The sequence below is a fragment of the Triturus cristatus genome, chromosome 6 (assembly GCF_964204655.1).
Source record: "Triturus cristatus chromosome 6, aTriCri1.1, whole genome shotgun sequence".
NCBI classification, from domain to species: Eukaryota; Metazoa; Chordata; class Amphibia; order Caudata; family Salamandridae; genus Triturus; species Triturus cristatus.
In genome coordinates, this window is record NC_140589.1 from 1,938,335,037 (window position 1) to 1,938,349,849 (window position 14,813).

Genomic DNA, 14,813 nt, shown 5'->3' on the forward strand with positions numbered 1-14,813 from the left:
AACCCTCGATAAAACACAGCTGCTCTTTTATTCTCCGGCCATTCAGTCTCCACAACCAGTTTATTAAACTGGGCCAAATAAGCTACCAAATCTCGATTGCCTTGTTTAATCTCCAATAACTCGTTGTCTGTTGCCTGTGAAACTCTTCTTCTGTCAAAGATTCGAAGAAATTCTTTTTTAAATTCATCCAAATCATATAATATCGGAGCATTACTGGTCACCAGGGGCATAGACCAAGATGCAGCATCCCCACTTAAGTAAGACAGGATAAATGCCAAACGAGACTGCGCATCGGGGAAAAGTGCTGGACGACACATAAAGTGTAATGTGCATTGTGTCAGAAACACTTGAGCCTTTTGGGGATCTCCACTGAAGCGCTCAGGGGGAGCCAAGGGAATTACAGGGGACAGAGAGTGAATTACTTGTGTTGTAACCTTAGGTTGGGAAACTGGTGCGTTACTAGGACTCCCTTCAGGATATGCTGGGTATCTTAAACTTGGGCCAGACACAAGACTACTCATTTTTAAGGTTAAATCTTTACTTTCTTTTCTTAGCTCCCTATTCTCCTCTCTAACTGAAATCAACTCCCTTTGGATTCCCTCAAGCATTTCTCCTAACTTCTTCAAATCCAAACCTTCCGCCATTCTGCTCAGGTGCGTAATAAAACGTGGCCACTTCACTCTGTCAAGTTCTGGTGCTCCTTCCTCACGCACAGGAGCAGAATGTCGCAAGTTCCCAATGCCTCTCCTAGCTTTCCCAGCGTCACACGCTATTATGATATAAGCGAGTACACCAAGGAAATCCAAGGGGGGGAAAGGGGATGGGACAGAGAAGAGACAGTCACTCTACGTCTTCCTTGTTCTTCAATATTGGCGCCCTTCTATCTTCTTAAGGACTGGACAGGTGTAGGTGTACTGTAAAAGACATTTTTAAATTAGTTATTTCCTTCTGTCTTGAACCTTGTTGTTCTACGTTAATGTGAATTCTTCTTCGGTGTACCTACCCTGTCTGTAAGTGACCAATGCTTCTCTTCTTTTTACTACTCTCTTTTGTGTAGTCTCTTCTGTGGTGCTGTAACTAAAATAATTAATTATATTAGTTTTTTCTTCTACTCTACTCTTCTAATTATTCTTTTATTTTTTTCAGCCTCCTCACCCACTGACTCTGGAAGAGCACCTCAACTGGATTCTGCGAAGGTGAGTACTACTCTTATTTACACTCTATTATGCTGCTCTTAAGTGTGTCTAATTATTTTCCTTTTGCTACTCTCTTCACCCACTGACTCTGGAGGAGCGCCTCAACTAGATTCGGCAAAGGTGAGTTACTACTCTCTATTTTCTTGTAACGTTTCTTTCTACTCAATTTGTATGCCACTCCGACAATGACTGTTGCTAACTAAATTGGCTAATGTCTACATTAGTATTCATGGTTAATAATATGTACAATGCGCTGTCTCTAGACTCGCTGCTTATTAGGCTTAACTAAAATAATGCTGCTCGACCTGGCAGGAGGTAACTTCTACGTGTATGTGCTTGACTGAAAAAAGCACGCTTCAAGTAAATACTCGGAAACGTTTGTAACAAAAAAAAATTAGAACAGTCTTACTATTTAGCTTCTCTCCTCAGCTCCAAAACAAATGCTCGAATTCTTTGGTTAGCGCGACTAAGTTTATTTCCCTGACTAACTTCGCGACGCGTTTCTAAAACAACCTCCTCTCCTCAGGTGCTCAGTGAAGTGCACCGCGGCAACGACCCAACACCTGGATCTTCATGATTGTTAAGGAACGCTAGAGCGCTAACCTGCGGCTCCATAGTTCCAGTACCAGCGGAACATCTTGGATTCAGTTCGATCTTCAGCTAGGCTCAGGGTGCAGCGCCTCTTCCTTTGGTTGTTAGTTTTTAAGACTTTAGCCCTTCCAAAAGGCTTAATTATTACCTTTGGCCTGACAGTCCTGACAGTACTCCCCCTCAAAGCGCTTCCTCCCTGCTTGGGCTTATTAGGAAATCTTCTATGAAACTCCTTAATTAATCTAGGGGCATGTACATTTGAAGATAGTTCCCAAGATCTTTCCTCTGGCCCATAGTTCTTCCAATCCAACAAATAATACAGTCGTCCCTTTCGTACCTTAGCATCTAATACTTGGTGTACCTCAAATTCCTCTCCTTTCTCAGTTTGGATTGGTTTTGGGGTTTTTTAATTCGTAGATCCTTTGAAACCTTCTCTAATAATGAGACATGAAACACGGGATGAACCCGTAAACCTTAAGGCAATTGCAACTGATAATTTACTGCACTTAGTTTTTTCTTTACCTGGTAAGGACCTACAAATCTTGGCTGCAGCTTTCTTACACCTTTAAGTCTAAGATTCTTCGTGTTTAACCATACCTTATCCCCTGCCTGTAAATCTGGTTCCTTTCTCCTTTTCTTATCTGCATAAAATGTGTAACTTTCCTTTGCCTTGGTTAAATTTTCAGTGGCTAATTTATGTACTCGTGTCAGGTGTTCTACTAAATCAGTTACTGCTGGTACGTCTACATCCTGGAAATTTAGGGATTGATGGGGATGCCTTCCGGTGTTCAGGTAAAAAGGTGAGTAACCGGTGGACATATTTTTTGCATTGTTATGCGCAAACTCAGCAGCCCAGAGATAATCCGGCCAATCACCCTCCTGCTGTAACAAACACAATCTTAGGTATTGCTCTAATTCCTGATTGGTTCGCTCAGTTTGGCCATCAGTTTCTGGGTGATAACTAGTGGTGTACCTGGAGTCTATACTCAATTTCTTTGTAAAGGCCTTCCAGAAATGGGATAAGAATTGGGAACCCTTGTCTGATATCAACACCTTTGGTATTCCATGGGCTCGAACTATGTTCTGACTAAAAGTATGTGCCAAAGTTGCCGCCGTGGGAACCCTTTTTAGAGGTATAATGTGGGCCATTTTAGTAAAAGCATCTACACACACCAATATAGTATCAAACCCTTTACTAGATGGTAAATCTACTATCAGATCTAAGGTTATGGTGTGCCATGGATAAGGTGGAGTGGGCAGGGGTTGCAATAACCCCTTGGGAGCTTGCTGTTCCGACTTCCCCTAGCGCAGACATCACAAGTGGTTACATAATGTCGTACATCCTTAATCATACTTGGCCACCAATAAACGTCGCCTCACTAGATCTTCCGTCTTCGCAATGCCCTTATGCCCAGCCAATATGTCATCATGACTTTCCTTCAAGGCCTTTTGCTGCATTTCTGGTGTTGGCAGGTAAAGAGCTCCATGATGATACGGTAATCCTCCTCGAATCTCTCGCCCAGGATCTTCTTCTGCCCATTTTTCCATTTCAGCCGAAGACATCACGATCTGATTTCGTTCTTCCTGCGACACTCGCAACACTGCTCCAATCACCTTATCAGCAGGTAAAATTGTCTGGGCATTGACTTCTTCTAAGACTCCTTCAGTTCCCCTTCTGGACAAGGCATCAGCCTTACCATTTTGCGAACCAGGACGATAGGTAATGACAAAGTCATAATCGGCGAAATACAGTGACCAACGTAATTGTCTAGGAGTTAAGGTTCTGGCTGACTTTAAAAAAATTTAATTTCTATGGTCAGTATAGACAGTCATTACAAAAAAAAAGAAAACCTATGGTCAAAAGTTTCAAAGAATGAGAAAGCAAGTGAGAACTTTTACTGGTGAAAATGAATCCCATCAGCCACCAGGGTAGCAACCCACATCATCTGGGATCCAGTGGCCCTTGCTGTGCTCTCCTGATAGAACAAGGCAACAGCTTTGGCGGGCTACCAGAATCTTACTCACGGTATAAGATATAGTATCTACCGTAGTGCAAGGAAGATGTGGTTTAAGCGTTAATGGTGGTGAGAAAAGCAGTGCAGTGAAAAATGTGAATATTAAAATCATCTACTGAAACAGATATATTACTTTATTGGTTCTGTTTGAGTGATGAAAATAAAACCAGTGCAAGAGCTGCTTTGAAAAAATAACTGCCCACGTCCAGTTGGAAAACAGGTCTACATGTTTCAGCCTATGGATTATGTGGAAATTCGGCTTTCGTCAGGACCTAAGAAATTTTGCTACTGCTATATGATAATGTGTAATACCCAAAATGTGATAAAACAGAGTGAATGGAAATTATACAACCTACTTGGGTTGCGGAGTATATCTTTCAACACTCTTTTCTGACTTTTTCAGAAGTGTTCATCCATTTCCTAGAAGTAAAAGAACATTAGGAGCCAATTATAATACAGCCACCTGCTTTGTCATTTATAGCTATGTTTAGAGGGTTCTTTAACAATAAAATTGTAAATTGTAAATTGATACTTGTATAGCGCACTACTCACCCGCAAGGGTCTCAAGGCGCTTGTACGAATACCGCTGTGGAACCCATCCTGGCTTTCCCTGTGAGGCGTCCACTCCTGGGCACCCCCAAGGTGGAGGCCAGGCATCCTTAGCGTTGTGGGGGCCGTTGTGGAGATTAAGCAAGCTATTGCCCAGAGTTGCAGAGTGGGACTCCATGATTGGAATGGCACCGAGGCGAGAATTATCAGGTCCGTGGAATTTTTGAGCCCAAGACCCGCCGAGGCGGGGAATTGAACCTTGGTCCCGGGCTAGACCTCTGCATCAGGGTCTGCCGCTCTAATCATTGAGCCACACTTCTCCACTAGGTACAATTACGCAATTCATGGTGTACATTTAAAGTAACCCACAGAAAAAATAAACACGCTTACCCGTCGTTATACGGGGTCGCTCCTCTCCTCACCAGGCATCCGCTCTGGGAAATGAGGCCCCGCTCTGAATAAACATAAACGGGTGTATACTATGTTGAAACAAATCATACATATGTGCTAAGCACACTCTAAAGAAAGCGAACACACTTATTGCCAAGCGCCCACACAGAAGGAAAATAGATGGATCATAGATGCAGTCCAAAATCACTACCTCTTCCATTAAGAATTACCAAAGTTATGTAGAGAGACCCTCGATTTTAAAGGCTCACAATCGAAGGTTAGTATTATCGAAACATGATTTTGTGTCTAAACGTGCTACCGCAGTTTACTGTTTTCTTAGTAAAGAAAGGGCTCTGCTCAGTAATAAGAAAATCTTTCTCGGATGCTCCTTTTTGATTAGACAACAGCGGAACCTCCTTCTCATCTCGCAGACCATCTATTTTCCTTCTGTTTGGGCGCTTGGCAATAAGTGTGTTCGCTTTCTTTAGAGTGTGCTTAGCACATATGTATGATTTGTTTCAACATAGTATACACCCGTTTATGTTTATTCAGAGCGGGCTTCATTTCCCAGAGCGGATGCCTGGTGAGGGGAGGAGCCACCCTGTATAACGACGGGTAAGCGTGTTTATTTTTTCTGTGGGCTACTTTAAATGTACACCATGAATTGCGTAATTGTGCCTAGTATTGTTAAAGAACCCTCTAAACATAGCTATAAATGACAAAGCAGGTGGCTGTATTATAATTGGCACCTAATGGTCTTTTACTTCTAGGAAATGGATGAACACTCTGAGGAAATATGAATTTTGTGATCAGTTATGTCCCCTATCGTAGACCCCAACGGCTCCATGTACATGCTATAAGTACATGTATGTTCCCTCCAGTTCCAGTTTTGAAGACGCAAATACATGTACGTCCACCGTCAACATGTCCTCTTTCAGATCTGCCATGAATGGGTCAGATATTCCATTCCTAAGTATGAAAGGCCACCGACTTTATGTGGTTCACTTTCCACATTTTACAGATTCAGGCGAGTAGGCCCTGAATTCTGTCATCAAGCCTTTTCCTGTCTTCTGCCTCTGAAAGCTCCAGTCTGAGCCTGCATCTGTATCCATGAACTTTGTCCTACTCCCTGCGCGGCTAACGGTGCCTGATCTAGCATATTGCCTGCCAAAAACTGTATTTCACCTTCAAGATTATCTACTTCGCTCCTCATCCGATGCATTCCTGTCTAGCAGTTTAGGTAAACATTCCTCCAGCTACCGTGCAAAGGGGCCAGGCCTCGCTGTCCTCATGCAAGTAATTCATAGCCCCGTTACCATGGAAGATTCCTGCCCCCTCGCATCTCATGTAGACACTTAGACGCCCGTACACGCACTAACAGTCAGTATAGAATAGATTCCGTCCGAGAGACCTTTCCTTTTGGATAATACAGTTCTTTAAACATAGGATACGAGATATGATTTGGGATTAGGTTGACATGACCCTCAGACTTCTGTCTCCACATGTAGAGCTAAATGTCAAGTCCCCTTCACCCTCTAGTTGCACGTCAATCACACGTCATGCGGCTGCGCACGCATCTCTGCCAAATATTTCTGCTGACATTGCAGGATTCTTCTGTGGATCCACCCACTTGTGACATCATGTTTAATGACGTATTTTAGTTACACCCATGTATACGCCTCTATTAGTTACGTATGCACAGTTTATCTGTATTATCAGCTGTTACGCCTCTTGCATCTGTTTCACTGTAATGCATTTTCTATAAAACTGCTTATCTGTCAATAATATATGCCCTTCCTTCCTGAACTTTCGTGGTGATGGAATAGAATGCCTACAATTCGAATTGTATTCCTTTGTATAGGAATAAAGCCTTTTAAAACCTCTAATACCACGGATTCTGCCTCTTATTTTTACTGAGTTATTCTCACTAAGACTTTACCGCATAAAAATAGTACCGGTAACGAAATATTTACCACATAAATTGGCGCCCGAATAGGGACACTTTCTCATCTCACGCGCCGGCGGTGCGTTGCAGGCCCGGTCTCCTGCCACAGCTGAACGGACAAAAACGCGTACCCGCAGGATTTCCTGTATCTCCCTCCGGCCGAGCGGGGGTGACTGAGGCTGCGATCAACACCCAGACGAGGCGGTGAGAAGTGCGAAGTATCCCGACCAGAGCCTAGCTGAGAGAGCAAGATCCGAGGTATACAGAGGCCCACCAGGTTCCGAAGTTCCGAGTCCAGTCGAGTCGAGTCCAGTCTGGTCCAGTTTCAGTTCCGTTCCGAGGCCTTCCGTTCCGAGCTACCCGGTGAGTACCATTACCGGGGAGGCACTTAACGTGCACATAGTCTGTGCCGGTCAAGACGGGTTTGGGTACACAAATCCGGTCTGCACTGTTTCAGCAGTGTATCTGTACTGTTTAGCAGTATATATAGTATGTCTTGCATATAAATAAGTATTATCTAGTGTCAGTATTATGTCAGTAACTAGTTTTCTATTAGTTATCATTGTTCGTTAAAAATGTTAAGCGTTAAATGTTTTAATACGTTCTATATATTGTGGTGTGAATGACTGTTCATTATTTGCGTTTATTTGTATTAAGTGTGTTTAAGATTAAGTAACCAGATCTAAAAATGCTGCTCTTCTCGAAACTAAGACAGATCAAAACTAGAAAAGGTGTACTCGAAGAAGCTGTTCCCATCCCACCTAGGGACACTCCAGGATACTTTATGTATCATAAGCATGGCTTAGATGCCGTATTATTTCTTGATTTATGGGTGGACTACACCAAAGAATTACCAGAGAGTCAGAGATGGCCCGCAGCAGGGACCTGGGATGCAGATTGCATCATGAGAGTAGAAGAAGAATTATGGAAAAAGAAAGCCAGACAGTCACAGAAAGATGCCATTGAATTATGGCGTAAAGAATCATATAGACGTACAGAAAAAGCGCTCAGACAGGAAGAGAAAGGTAGAGAGAATTCAAATAAAACCCGAGAAAATCTATTACTTGAGGAAGGTACCCGAGTAAACTCAGAACAAGTGGACAGACAAAGAAATACTCTTATGAATGGTATGTATCCTCTTCTGGCCGAAGGGTTACCTAAGGCTACCCCGGAAATACCAAAAGATTTAACTTCTCCATTACTCCCGATAAAAGCACATCCCAAAACACATCCCAAAACAGCAAAGGACGTTTTCCTTTCCTCTTATTTAGATGACGTAGCTCCCGAGTATGCTAATGCCATACCGCACATACCGCTTGCCGATGGTGTTCAACACCAAGAGCATCCGTCTGTATCCCCGCAACTACAAACTCCTACACAAGTTCCCACAGGTCCGTCCGTTTCTGCAGTTTTTCCTGCATCTACAATCTCTATCCTACGCCCAACGAATCCTTTCGTGCCTAGCACCTCAGACGGTGCTACCGGAGGTACGACAGACATGTTTGCCACCCCGCCGCGAAATAAACAGACCCTTAGAGATTTAGCACTCCAACGTACACCCCAACTAGCGACATCCGACATGTTTAAAGAACAGCTTGTGGATTGTAGATACGACCCAGTACCAGGTAGACAGGATAAATTGCTCATATCATCACTACGTATAAGACGAGCTACATTATATTTAATGACAATACCAGGAATGGTTGAACACCTAGACAATATATATCGCTTTGTTCAAACAGGGCGAGGTTCAGAAAGTATTAACGAAGCTATGGAATACCAGAAAGTGGATGTACAAAGACAACTACTACGTTTTTTCATAAATTGTGTAATTAGGAATCAAGACAGGCCCGGGGCAGATCATGATACCATGCAAAAACTTGTCAAATGGGGTCAGAACATATCAGAAGAGAAACATGATAGACAGGCGTGTATAATCGCCATGTGTCGAAAAATCCGCAAGGAAGTAGAACGTATACATAAAGAAAGACGGGAAACAGACAGAGTAGAATCAGAAGAAGAGGAGGAGCAAGATTCAGAACAAGTGGAGACGATAGCTTACGTAGGTAGAGGAAGACCCCATAATAATACTAGAGGCTTTAATGATCAGATACGTCCAATACGTCCAGAATATAATAGGCATTTTCCAAATCCTATGTTAAAAACAAAATCCCCTGAACACCTATTCCAAGCCGTTGATAAATTACTCCGAGATCGAAGGGGGTACCATATGCTCGATTCCATGGACGAACAAGAATTAGCTAGGTCAGCAGTACAATGGGCTGACAGTCCCAGCGACTACAATGATGATGTACTTGCACACACGTTTCTGAATCTTGACCCATACGAACAGCGTTTAGCTAGTATATACATGATTCAACACCTCCTTATATTATATAAAAGTCAACACTCCGATCCAGGACCCTTACCTGACATATTGACAGAACTACTCACGAATATATGGAGAGGGTCAGGTACTGATTTGATTAAAGAGATTCTAGAATTCCGAAACCAATATTTAACTTTCGTATGTCCAGAACACGTTCCAGTTCCCATCATAGGAAGAAAAATGTATCACATAGATAGACAGAACCCGTTACGCGAAGTACACCCAATCAGAGGTGACGGTAATAACTTTACACGCGTGTTTGTGTACACGCCTATAACTAAACTAGAATTATTAGAAATGAAGAAAGTAGTACCCAGCCATGACAAGGATCCAGCAGGTTTCCACCGTGAGATAAAGGACATGTTACTCATGGGAGAGTATACCTACCCCGACATTATGAAAATATTAAAAATCCTATTACCAGCTGGTGTTTATGAGAAACTTAAAGAAAAGGAATGGGAGGTGGGAGACCAAAAGATAGATTGGACAGCATTAGAAAACGAAGAAAAGGCCCGAGCTGCAGGATCAGGGCTTGGGGAAAAGACTACAGCACTAGCAGGGCTACTAGTACAGGTACTGCCACGTTTATTAACTACGAAAAAGGAGGACTGGGGTGCAATCTCAGCCTGTAAACAAAAGCCAGATGAAGACACTAGTGATTTCTATTCCCGATTTGAAAAATGTTTCGGTATAAATAGTGGTATAAAAGCCAGTAGTGAGTCATATCCACATCTGTTTGTGACAAAATTAGTTGAAAATTCCCTGCTACAAGTCAAGAATAGAGTATTGAAATTCGAAAGTACCTGGCAAGGTAATACCCCATCACAGATGTTACAGATGTTACAATATCACCACAACAGAATAAAGGAAGAACAAGAACACGAACAAAGACGTATGAAAGATACAAAAATGAAAATGCTTGTTGCTCAGTCAGTCCCAGCTAATGGTCATCAAAAGGGTGATCCCGCAGGTCCTACAAAAGGGACATGCAACTATTGTAAACAACCAGGTCATTATATACACGATTGTCCAGTCCTGAAACATAATATTGCTACAGGTAGAACTCAGGAGAGACCACGTCCACCTAGACAGGATCAGAATCAACAACAAATCCCCCAGCATGCACAACCTAGGTTAGCTCCGCAACAACTAGCTCCGCAACAAGGAACTCCACAACAGACCGTAGCACCACCACAAGCGCAGCCTATTGCTGCAACACAAGCAACAACACAACAGATGTATCAGTATGCACAAGCAGAATATCCCGATTATCAGCGATACACATGAAATAGCCTAGAGAGGGAATTTGGCTTACCCCTTATAGAGGTTCCTGTAGACCAAGAGGGACCTTATGTACATAGTGAACTATTAGGGGAAGACAGAAAGTTTTTACTTGATACAGGGGCAAGCAGAACAACTATAAGACGCAGTGAAGTTCCAGGGGCACCCCTCTCAGGCTCACAAAATATTTCCCTTGGATTTTCAGGAAAACCTATAATAAATGACGTAACACAACCTCTTCCACTTACGATTGGTCCATTGAAATGTACTACAGATTTATTGCTTACCAAATCCTGTCCAGAAAACTTGTTAGGTATAAAAACATTGAAAGCTCTAGGAGCCATAATATGTTGTTCTCCGGAAGGAGTACGACTATTTCTACGTGACTTCAATGGTCACTACGTGTCCAGAGACATAGATCACCGACTGCAGAACTTACCTACACATTTATGGGCACAAGGCCCCACTGATGTTGGTTGTATGAATATTACACCATATCGTGTCACACTAAAAACAGGAGTAATACTACCACGAATGCGACAATACAAGTTACCACCCGATGCTGTTGTGGCTTTACTGCAAATTATTGACGAGCTCATTGCACAAGGAGTGGTTGTCGAAACCGACTCCAATGTATGTAATTCCCCGATAATTCCGATTCTTAAAAGAACGGATCCAAAAGCACCACCAGTATATCGATTAGTTATTGATCTGCGCGAATTAAATAAATGTATTGTACCACAATACCCCGTGGTCCCAGATATCTCTTCATTACTAACAGCTATTGACTCAGAAGCAACGTTCTTCACTGTAATCGATCTCAAGAATGCTTTCTTTAGCGTCCCAATAGATCCGGAAAGTCAATACTTGTTCGGGTTCAGTTTAAATGGACGAAGTTTTAAATTCACACGCGCACCTCAAGGATTTACAGAAAGCCCTAGCATCTATAGCCAAGCACTGAAACGAGAACTTGACAGTATCCACATGCCAGTTAACACTGCCTTGCTTCAATATGTCGATGATCTGCTGATCACCGCCCGAAGCGAACATGAATGTGAAAAAGCGTCACTGATGGTTTTAAAATTTCTGGCCGACAAGGGGCACAAGGTGTCCCCTTCTAAGCTGCAATTCTGTGTCCAGCGAGTTGTTTACCTTGGGCACTCGCTGTCCAAGGAGGGAAGGCAGCTTACACCCGACCGTATCCAGTTAATCGCTAACATGCCACCACCCAAGACACAAAAAGAGGTACGGGCATTCATAGGCCTCACTTCGTACTGTAGGCAGTGGATCCCTCAATATGCATTTCTAGCAAAACCACTCATCCAGTTGACAACACAGGAGGCAGCCACATTGACTGTCCTCCCTTGGACTCAAGAACATACACACGCCTTTGAAAGTTTAAAGAAAGCTTTATGCCAAGCACCTGTTTTAGCAACACCATGTTACAGTAAACAGTTTACACTCTTTGTTACAGAACGCGAAGGTACTGCCTTGTCAGTACTCACTCAGGAACAAGCAGGATCACACAAACCATGTGCTTATTTCTCTAGTACATTAGATCCAGTAGCTCAGGCTCTTCCTGCGTGCCTGAAATCGGTGGCAGCAACAGCTTTAGCAATCAGACAAAGCGATGCCATAGTGTTAGGACATCAATTGACAGTACAAGTACCACATGCAGTAGAGGTTCTCTTGAACCGCACACAAACACAACACTTGACTATAGCGAGACTCACCGGTTACGAACTGACATTATTTCAGCCACACATAGAAATCAGACGTTGCAATACGTTAAATCCTGCCACACTGTTACCAGTGGGCGGAACAGATCCATTGGCACATGATTGTGTCGAAGTCATTACTATCACGACGAAACCAAGACAAGACTTGACAGATATCCCTTTGTCAGATCCAGACTTGACATTGTATGTAGATGGGTCATGTATGAGAACAAGTACAGGAGAGTTAGTGGCCGCTTACGCAGTCACAACAGACACTGAAGTCATTGAAACAACTTGTATTAACACTTTGTCAGCTCAAGCAGCAGAGCTTATCGCTCTGACACAAGCCTGTATTCAAGCCAAAAATAAGAAAGTCAACATATACACAGATTCACGTTATGCATTCGGAGTCGTCCATGACTTCGGCGTACTGTGGCGAGAGAGAGGTTATTTAACTTCTCACGGTGCCCACATCCAACACGGACCCCTCATTCAAACCCTATTAGACGCGATTCATCTACCTACTGCAATATCGATTATGAAATGCAAAGCCCATACAAAAGTTACCGATATCATTTCTCAGGGTAATGACCTAGCTGACAGAACAGCTAAACAGACTGCTCAGAATCAGACTCTCACAACTGACATGACAAAGACAATAGGTCCGACACTAACACATTGCATGACAGTTAAGGATCCCGCCCTTGATGTAATTGACATACAGACACATGCTACACCAGAAGAAATAAAAAAATGGACTGAATTAGGAGGGATCCAAACGGATCAAGGATGGATGACGAAGGAAAAATCTATATGGTTTCTTCCCGACTCTATGGTTCAAGTCATCATTAACACAATACATAGTCCAGCGCACCTAGGAGAAAAAGCTATGCTAGACAGCATTCAACACATTTGGTTCAACAAACACTTGCGAGCAGAAGCTAAACAAAAGGTTCGTACCTGTATGATATGTTGTCAGTTTAATCCAGGTAAAAGCATCCCCGTAGAGCAGGGTGGATTTCAACCTCCCGATCATGCTTTTGAAGTTCTCCAGATGGATTATATCCAGATGGAACGATGTCGAGGATTCAAATATGTTCTCGTAGTTGTCTGTGCTCTTTCCCGTTGGACAGAAGCATACCCGGTTTCAGATTACACTGCTCCGACTACTAAATGGATGAACACTCTGAGGAAATATGAATTTTGTGATCAGTTATGTCCCCTATCGTAGACCCCAACGGCTCCATGTACATGCTATAAGTACATGTATGTTCCCTCCAGTTCCAGTTTTGAAGACGCAAATACATGTACGTCCACCGTCAACATGTCCTCTTTCAGATCCGCCATGAATGGGTCAGATATTCCATTCCTAAGTATGAAAGGCCACCGACTTTATGTGGTTCACTTTCCACATTTTACAGATTCAGGCGAGTAGGCCCTGAATTCTGTCATCAAGCCTTTTCCTGTCTTCTGCCTCTGAAAGCTCCAGTCTGAGCCTGCATCTGTATCCATGAACTTTGTCCTACTCCCTGCGCGGCTAACGGTGCCTGATCTAGCATATTGCCTGCCAAAAACTGTATTTCACCTTCAAGATTATCTACTTCGCTCCTCATCCGATGCATTCCTGTCTAGCAGTTTAGGTAAACATTCCTCCAGCTACCGTGCAAAGGGGCCAGGCCTCGCTGTCCTCATGCAAGTAATTCATAGCCCCGTTACCATGGAAGATTCCTGCCCCCTCGCATCTCATGTAGACACTTAGACGCCCGTACACGCACTAACAGTCAGTATAGAATAGATTCCGTCCGAGAGACCTTTCCTTTTGGATAATACAGTTCTTTAAACATAGGATACGAGATATGATTTGGGATTAGGTTGACATGACCCTCAGACTTCTGTCTCCACATGTAGAGCTAAATGTCAAGTCCCCTTCACCCTCTAGTTGCACGTCAATCACACGTCATGCGGCTGCGCACGCATCTCTGCCAAATATTTCTGCTGACATTGCAGGATTCTTCTGTGGATCCACCCACTTGTGACATCATGTTTAATGACGTATTTTAGTTACACCCATGTATACGCCTCTATTAGTTACGTATGCACAGTTTATCTGTATTATCAGCTGTTACGCCTCTTGCATCTGTTTCACTGTAATGCATTTTCTATAAAACTGCTTATCTGTCAATAATATATGCCCTTCCTTCCTGAACTTTCGTGGTGATGGAATAGAATGCCTACAATTCGAATTGTATTCCTTTGTATAGGAATAAAGCCTTTTAAAACCTCTAATACCACGGATTCTGCCTCTTATTTTTACTGAGTTATTCTCACTAAGACTTTACCGCATAAAAATAGTACCGGTAACGAAATATTTACCACATAAATTGGCGCCCGAATAGGGACACTTTCTCATCTCACGCGCCGGCGGTGCGTTGCAGGCCCGGTCTCCTGCCACAGCTGAACGGACAAAAACGCGTACCCGCAGGATTTCCTGTATCTCCCTCCGGCCGAGCGGGGGTGACTGAGGCTGCGATCAACACCCAGACGAGGCGGTGAGAAGTGCGAAGTATCCCGACCAGAGCCTAGCTGAGAGAGCAAGATCCGAGGTATACAGAGGCCCACCAGGTTCCGAAGTTCCGAGTCCAGTCGAGTCGAGTCCAGTCTGGTCCAGTTTCAGTTCCGTTCCGAGGCCTTCCGTTCCGAGCTACCCGGTGAGTACCATTACCGGGGAGGCACTTAACG

The 14,813-nt window shown here is 43.3% G+C and overlaps 1 long non-coding RNA gene across 1 annotated transcript in view; it reads left to right on the forward strand.

Moving 5' to 3' along the window:
* The first annotated feature begins 1,144 nt into the window (after positions 1–1,144).
* The window catches only part of LOC146822539 (uncharacterized), a 36,057-nt gene continuing 22,388 nt past the window's right edge, over positions 1,145–14,813 (forward strand). Inside the window, exon 1 of the long non-coding RNA XR_014962839.1 lies at positions 1,145–1,196. This is a non-coding gene — a long non-coding RNA (uncharacterized LOC146822539). The remainder of the gene's footprint in view (positions 1,197–14,813) is intronic.